At 34.4% G+C, this 8,356-nt stretch overlaps 1 pseudogene; it reads right to left on the reverse strand.

The window, feature by feature from the left end:
* Positions 1 to 7,514: 7,514 nt before the first annotated feature.
* On the reverse strand, positions 7,515 to 7,945 carry LOC136794579 (mitochondrial import inner membrane translocase subunit TIM16-like; annotated as a pseudogene).
* Between the last annotated feature and the right edge of the window lie 411 nt (positions 7,946 to 8,356).

Here is an 8,356-nt window from a genome sequence, read left to right on the forward strand (position 1 = left end):
ATGTAGAATTATGCAGAGCAAACTGTAATTTTGCCACAATATTATAAAATTTGAATGAATTCCTCATCTGAGCTTAAATTCATGTTTCCATTTCCCTACAGCAATATAGTAATCTTAATTTTTGGAGTTCATTTTGAGTACTGGATGTAAAATATACATATGATGTTAGTATTCAAAAACAATTTGATTGATGCTTCCAATTGCTAGGTATTTTATCATATTTAAAGAGAACAAACGTATGGACACCAAGGCGGGAAAGTTGAGGGAGGTGGTGGGATGAATTGGGAGATTGGGATTGACATATATACACTAATATGTATAAGATAGGTAACTAATAAGAACCTGCTGTATAAAAAATAAATAAATAAATTGAAATTTTAAAAAAGAAAAGAACAACAAAAAAATTTCTAGAGGTCTTCTTTCATTGTTTAAGAACGTTTAAAAATAATTTAATGATTTACTAATTAATATCCTTTTTATGTTGGTCTCTATAGCATCCTAATATTTTAAAATGCTATCACCTGGCTTAATAAAAATTAATAGTGTTTATCAGTGATCTATCACATTTTTAAAGTATTTATTTGCATCATGATTTTTTCTTATTGAGATTCAAATATTTGGGTAAGTAGGTAAATATTTTCTGTACTTTTTATTCTCCTCATCAGTCTTCTCTTAATTCTTTTGAAGAGATATGAAATACAACATTGAAACATTGTTTATTCCTTAACACAGTGGTAGAAAGCCAACACCTAGTCTGCAATGTACTAGTATACAGGTTTTGGCAGGGTTGTTAATTTATCTAATCCTAGTTTCTTCATCCATAAAATGGTAAGAGTAATGGATATTTTGTAAGTTACTGAATTACATGAGTAATACATGCAAAGTGCTATGCATCCTGTCTGGCAAATAGTAATTACCACCCAGTACATGTCAGTTTCTTAATTTGTTATTATGATGATGATTATTATTTTTGGTTGATTTCTCTATTATGAGTACTTTGCTGGTAGTTTAGAGTAAAACATGTCATGCCATGCTCAAATACCTAGGGCTTAAAATAAAGCAGAAAGAATAAATGATTTATCAAATATAGTAAAACCAAAGTAGCATGAACATGGAATTAAGAATCATACTGCCTTTTTTCTGCTGGGTAAGTAGCAATCTTGTGCCCTCTGCTAGGTTAGAATTACTGCCAACAAAATTATAGCTGGCAGAGAGCTGTACCTGCATTCATTCACATCAAAGGGAAGATGCCAAGTGTCAATGAAAGAAATAGACCTACAGTAGATAGCAATCCAAAGACTTTTCTTTCTAGTTTTCTTTAAATCCCAATTCCTGCCTATCTTCCATTTCTTTTAACTTAGCAATGTTCCTTTCTTTGTTTTATATATATATATATATATATATATATATATACACATATATATATACACACACACACATATAAAATAAATTATTTATTTGATATTAATCTTCCAGATTAAAGTTTTCCTACTTCATAAATGGTACCACTGTGAGGAGAGAAAAGTATTTATTTTAACTCACTGAAATAGAATAGTAATTGGTTACTACAGAAGCCTCCCCTGAGTAATTTTAACTCTTAAGTCACTGCCACAAGCATTCATATTATAAAGCTACTTTAAGGGAGATGTTATCAGCAGGACTAGGAAAATATGCATTGCATTATCTTATACAAAATGTTCATTTATTTTGAAAAGTCTTTAAGGGTTTTTAATTGTAAGACAGCTTTTTTCTTAATTGTGTCTCCTAAGGGCACCTTGCATAATGCTGGGCACATAAAGTGGCCTCAATAAAAACATGCTAATTACTTGACTTTGTTGATTTCTAAGTAGGAGTTTCTTTCATTTGTCTATGGAGTTTATTCTAAATAAATATTTCACCTTTTATGTTTCTTAGACTCTTCAATGTAAGAAAAAGGTATATTTCTTAATAAAATTATGGCACAGAACATCTAAATTAATACTCGAAATCAGGTGAACAAATGGTTCCAAATCTGCCCCACTATTTCTTCATCTCTCCTTTGGGTTTTCTTGACTTTAGTACCATTATTATTCACCAATCTGACCTCAAAGGCATTGCTACTCCCCGTTTGCTAATCTGAACCTAGAATGTGAAAATAAAAACATTTTAGTTTATCTCATTTAGCACAATTGAGACTGGTTGTCATTATTTTTTTTAATTCAGTAGAATACTAAGGAATAACCAAAGAAAAATAAATTCAAAAACATTAGTAATAGACACAATTGTGCTTACAGACTGTGGAATTTGTTTAAAATTTTTAATTATTTATCTTGTGTTTGAAATACCATTCCACGTTCCTGTACATCCCTTTTATGGATAAGGGTATTTTAACATCCTGTTTATAAAGCATCCATCTGTGTCTTTTTATGCACAAACCAAGAAATTCATACATTCTTATCTAAATAAGAACCACCCAATCATTCTAAAATCCCGTTCCAGAAACATTTATTTTCCCCTGGTGATTGTCTCCTGCAAAGACATTTTGCTCTAGGTATTTCCACATGCTTTTTCTATAAGAGTATGGCTACACTTTTAGGGAACAATCATACAATCCTATATTCACACAATAAGTATAGAACGTATAAAAAGAAATACACACACACACACACACACACACACACACAGTAGGATCAGTCTGTCTCTAGTAATCTGGTAATATACCATTTTGAAATGAATGACCACTCCTTGGTGAAACACTTTCCCTCCTTGCTTCAGTCATCTGCTAAGTCTGTGCTATTCATTCCTTGAAGATTCTAACACCAATCTCTCTCTCCCTCTATTATTAATCCTGCATTGTTCACTGAAAAATCTACAGTTTATCTTGTTCACCATCCTCCATAGTCACACTCTAAACAATTGTTTTCAAAATGCATATTGTGACCTTTGGTGAGTCACAGAATCAATTGAACACATCACTATTGGCATTTTTTAAAAAATGAATGTAATAGAATAGAAAATATTATTTTTTTAATGTATTAAGGGTTAATATTATTTTGTGAAACTTTTAAATTCATATATATGTGTGTATTTTTAGGAAGTGTGTCTCAATGTAAAATGTTGAGGGTTCTAAAGACTAAGTGCAATTTCAAGTCAAGATTTTTGGAACACTCTATATTTCTTATTTTGGATCAACAAAATTTTTTGAAAACTGTTATTTTAAAATTTGATGTTACCAATAATTATACCACTTTTAAAATCTTAATGTATGGAATCCTACTTTCTAAACACAAAATCCTATTACTTCAAGTAAACCAATTTATACCAACAGAATCTTTATTTTCCCAAATTGTAAACATCCATTACTCATATATCCTCACATATTTTTTATTTTTTTAACATCTTTATTGGAGAGTAATTGCTCCACAATGGTGTGTTAGTTTCTGCTTTATAACAAAGTGAATCAGTTATACATATATATATATATGTTCCCATATCTCTTCCCTCTTGTGTCTCCCTCCCTCCCACCTTCCCTATCCCACCCCTCTAGGTGGTCACAAAGCACCAAACTGATCTCCCTGTGCTATGCGGCTGCTTCCCACTAGCTAACTATTTAACATTTGGTAGTGTATATATGTCCATGCCACTCCCTCACTTTGTCGCAGCTTACCCTTCCCCCTCTCTATATCCTCAAGTCCATTCTCTAGTAGGTCTGTGTCTTTATTCCCATCTTGCCCCTAGGTTCTTCATGAACTTATTTTTTCCCTTAGATTCCATATATATGTGTTAGCATACAGTATTTCTTTTTCTCTTTCTGACTTACTTCACTCTGTATGACAGACTCTAGGTCCATCCACCTCACTGCAAAATAACTCAATTTCGTTTATTTTTATGGCTGAGTAATATTCCATTGTGTATATGTGCCACATCTTCTTTAACCATTCATCTGTCGATGAACACTTAGGTTGCTTCCATGTCCTGGCTATTGTAAATAGAGCTGCAATGAACATTTTGGTACATGACTCTTTTTGAATTATGTTTTTCTCAGGGTATATGCCCAGTAGATCATCACATAGTTTTCTTACTTATCTTCAATTCAGTTATCCATTGCTATAATCACTTATTTGTACATATCTTCCACTATATTGACACATTCTCTCTCTTGTGTCTACTTACTCACAAAGCTCCAATTTTGGGTAAATCTAACAATCCACACAATCTTTGCTGCCTTCAAACATCTTAAGGTGCCTAAGGAAAACATGAAACACAATGAATGACGAGTCTCACTTCGAATGTATGGATGCAAGCACCAGGTAGGACTCTAATATATTCCTCTGGTCAGTCCACTCTTCCACTCACTTGGGTATGTGTTTCATACCTACTGCTTTTTTCTCCAGCTTCTCCTAATGCTTTCTTACACTCAAGTTTCTTATTTCCAGAGACAACAGAATTACACATTTCATTAGAAATTATGTGCAACAAGAATATAATTTCAAGTTGCTTCAACCACAACATGTGTAAATCTACTTGTATTTGTATACATATAATCTTTCTTCTTTTCATGGATGAAAGTTTATGCTCCTTTCCATGGTCAGTCCTCCACTAAAGAACTAAATTCCAGAACCACTAGTCAACATAAGGAATTTGTTTTCATGATCTATCCCCTCTTCTCATAAAAGGCAACTATCTAGTGAATGCCATCTCCTTTCCACCATTTTATTTAAAAAATACTTCAGTAAAAAGATTTACTCTATGACCTCACACTACAAAGCCTTTCATTGTCAAAAGAATATGGGCACCAATAATCTCTGTGGCACCAAATCTAATAGTCACTAATAGGCTTACCTAATTCAAATATTCTGTGATATTTGGCAGTATCATTTATTTTGACATTTTCTTCACTTGGCATCTGAGACATACTCTCTTGATTTCCCTTTTATCTAATGGGTCACTTCTATTAAAATATTTATTCATTAATTCTCCTCTTGAATTAGGAGCTGAGGCTCCTAACTGTTAAAATGTCCCCAGAATAAGTCCTCTTACCTCTTCTCAATCACCTACTGGTGATTTAATCCAGTTATATGCCATCTACAACATCATCTATCTGATGATTCCTAGAATTTTACCTCCAGCCCTGATGTTTCCATTGACTCAACATTCTACCTGACTATTCCAGTTGGAAATGTATCAAGCATTAAAAGCTTAACATGTATGAAACTGAAGTTTTGATGTCTCATTCAAAAACTCCTTCTCTAGCCAGTGTTCTTTTCCTCAGTAAAAGTCACAGGCACTCACCAACCTACTCAGGGAGAAAACTTTCTTAGTCACTTGTTGACATGAAAGGAGCAGCAGAAAGTTTGAGTTTGCCTGATGGCTCAAGTACCCAGCTGAGGTCCAACAAGGCAACACTTTGCTTTCTTATTTCAGTTATCATACTGTAAAAAAATGTCCTTTCTGCAATCTACTTAGTGACATGTTTTCTGCTTTTTTGTGTTTTGTATTAGTGATTTCACTGTTTAAAATGGCCCAAGCATAGCACTGCAATGCTGTCTAGTGCTCCTAAGTGCAAGAAGGATGTAACGTGCCTTATGAAGAGGATATGTGTCTTAGGTAAACTTCATTCAGGCATGAGTTATACTGGTGTTGGCTGTGAGTTCAATGTTAATGAACCAACAACATATATTAAATAATGTGTCTTTAAACAGAAATACACATATTACAAAGTTATGTATTGATTAGTTGATGAAAATGTGACCAGAGGCTCACAGGAACATAACCCTGTAATTCCTTTAAGTGAAATGATTCAGTATTCTCTAATTCACTGTTTCTGGGGATTTTATAGAATAAGACTACAGAGAATAATAAGAACTTTAACAGTATTATAAAAATTAAATAAACTTTTAAAAAGCAGTAAGTAAAAATCAAAAGAGAAGTTAAACAAATGAACCCAACTTGTGTTCATTTGGTAGTATAGCTACACACAAGAGAAATATTCCATATAACTTTTAAATTCAATTATTTGACAGTATATTCCTTATGGACAATGGGAGAGGCAAAATTAAACTACTTTTGTTAATTCTATCTTTTGGGGTAGTATTTATGCTCTTACTCTAAGCTTACTGTGTTTGTGTACAAATGTGTACACATGCACACACATATGCTGTGGAAAATATCAAATAATTATATTGATAACATTAAAAATTAAGTTTTCAGGGTGGTTAAAAGGAGATAAAGTAAAAAATCAATGACTTTAAGTGAAACCTCCATAGTCTTGACTTTGAAATAAAAATATCAGTAGGACTCATGTTGTATTTTTATCTTTTAAAGATTTATACATTTTTTGATTCTGTTCACTGCAAACACTTAGAAATAATAAACAATCCAATGGTAATAACATCTCCAGATCCTAGATTGTGCTTTTTAAATATTATTTCCAATTAAAAGGAATTAGAACTCTGTGGAAAAATTTCTAATTCCAGATCTCCAGTAGGAATTATACCTGATAAGCCTCGATTTGTTTTATCATGCTGGAAAAAATGGAAGACGTCCAAGTTTTGTATGAAAATGTATTTAAATTCCTAAGCTCATAAGAATTCAAACAAACAAACAAATAAACCGTATCGATCACCTTCAGAGGACACTTAGGAATCAATAAAAGAAAAGATTTAAACTTTTATCTCTGCCTCTGTATAACCAAAAGTTGCTGAGAGGAAGATTCTTTTTATAAAAGTATTCTAGCCAAAAATGAAGAACAAATCTGAATTTTCAGATTAATGGATCTGGTAGATATAATTAATGACTAATAATATTACAAAAAGATAGACTAAGACATCGGTTATCACCTAATGCTGATGTCACACCTTCTGTGAAATAGCCTAGCAAAAACTAGCAAAAAACTCAATCTGTATCTATCAATTTACAAGATACGTTAAAAATGAACTTCAATCAGAAAAAGGGAAAGAAAGATTGAAAGAGAGAAAGAAAGACAAAGAAATAGAAAATTACAAGCTTAGATCAAAAGAGACTTAACAGGCATATCAATAAATTGCAATGTGTATATTTTCCTGGATCCTTATTGAAATAAACATGCTATAAAAACAAATTATAAATTATTCAGACAAATGTGAACACAACCATACTTTGATGATTTTATTGTTAACTTAGTGGTATTATGCAAGTTTAGTGACATTGATAAATGTATGGTCCTGTGGTTAAAAATTTAAGGAGTCCTTATATTTTAGAAATATATATTGAAGTATTTACATATGGATAATGCGATATCTGGAGTTTGCATGAAAGTAATTCATAGAGAGTGTGTTGAACAAGCTTGGCGTTGCACTCAAGTTGTAGATGTTGGATGGTGAGTAAAACCGATCCACTGCTGTGTTTTTCAACATCTGCATCATGCCTTTAGAAGTTCAAATAATAGACATAAAATATCAGTTTGGGGGATTTTTTTCGGAAAAGACATTTATTACCGACTTATAAATTAGAGGTGGGTGGAGGGGCGGGCGGGCACAGTGGGAGGCGCCAAGTGGTCACGTTTTGGGTGGCTGCTCTCGCTCTCTGTCCTCCTGGGCTTGGATTCTGAGTTGCTCTTCAAGGCACTCCTTTGCTCGCACCACCTTTGACAGCAGTTAGAAGGAGGCTCCCACGGATTTATCATTCACCTTGAATAGGTGTTTGTAATTCTGCAGAGGAGGGGAGACGGTGAGGGTCCCTGGGTTACAGAAGCAGGGGAAGCTTCTGGATCTCCTCAGGACTCAGCTTGAAGACGTTGAGACACCTGCTGTGTCTCCTGGAGGCTGAGGCCGTAGAGGTTGGAGGCGGCTGCAAACTGGTGTCTGGTACGTCCCTGGGCATCAGCTGCTGACTAGCTAGCTGCAAACTCCTGTCTCAGGGCCCGGGCAAAGGCCCTGCCCACCACCTGCAAACCTATCACAATGATCTGGGCCAGGTACTTGGCCATGGCAGCCGTTCTGCTTCGGGGGCACAGGCTCCGGCTTCCTGGCCCCACGGGCCCCGGCTCCAGGGCCGCCGGAGAGGCAAAGGTCAAGGGAAGCTGCGTGCACTGGGCATGTGCGTTGTTTCAAAAAAGTCAGTTTCATTTTTGGTACTTTTCTCCCCAAATAATCATATAATCTGTCGGATAATTTTTGTCCATTTTACTTTCAGAATTATCCAAAATCTCTCCCTTTCTACCCCCTTCACTTCAACTACGTTCTGATTCTCAAACATCTGCAGCATGCTACAAGCTCTAGGCTTTGCACCGGCTTTTTCTCCTCTCTGGAACACTCTTCATCTCACTGTTTGTATGATTTGCCTCCTTGTGTCATTCAGTTCTCAGTTCAAATGTCACCTTCTCAAAGGTGACTTCTTG

Source organism: Kogia breviceps, chromosome 7, assembly GCF_026419965.1.
Source record: "Kogia breviceps isolate mKogBre1 chromosome 7, mKogBre1 haplotype 1, whole genome shotgun sequence".
Lineage (NCBI taxonomy): Eukaryota > Metazoa > Chordata > Mammalia > Artiodactyla > Physeteridae > Kogia > Kogia breviceps.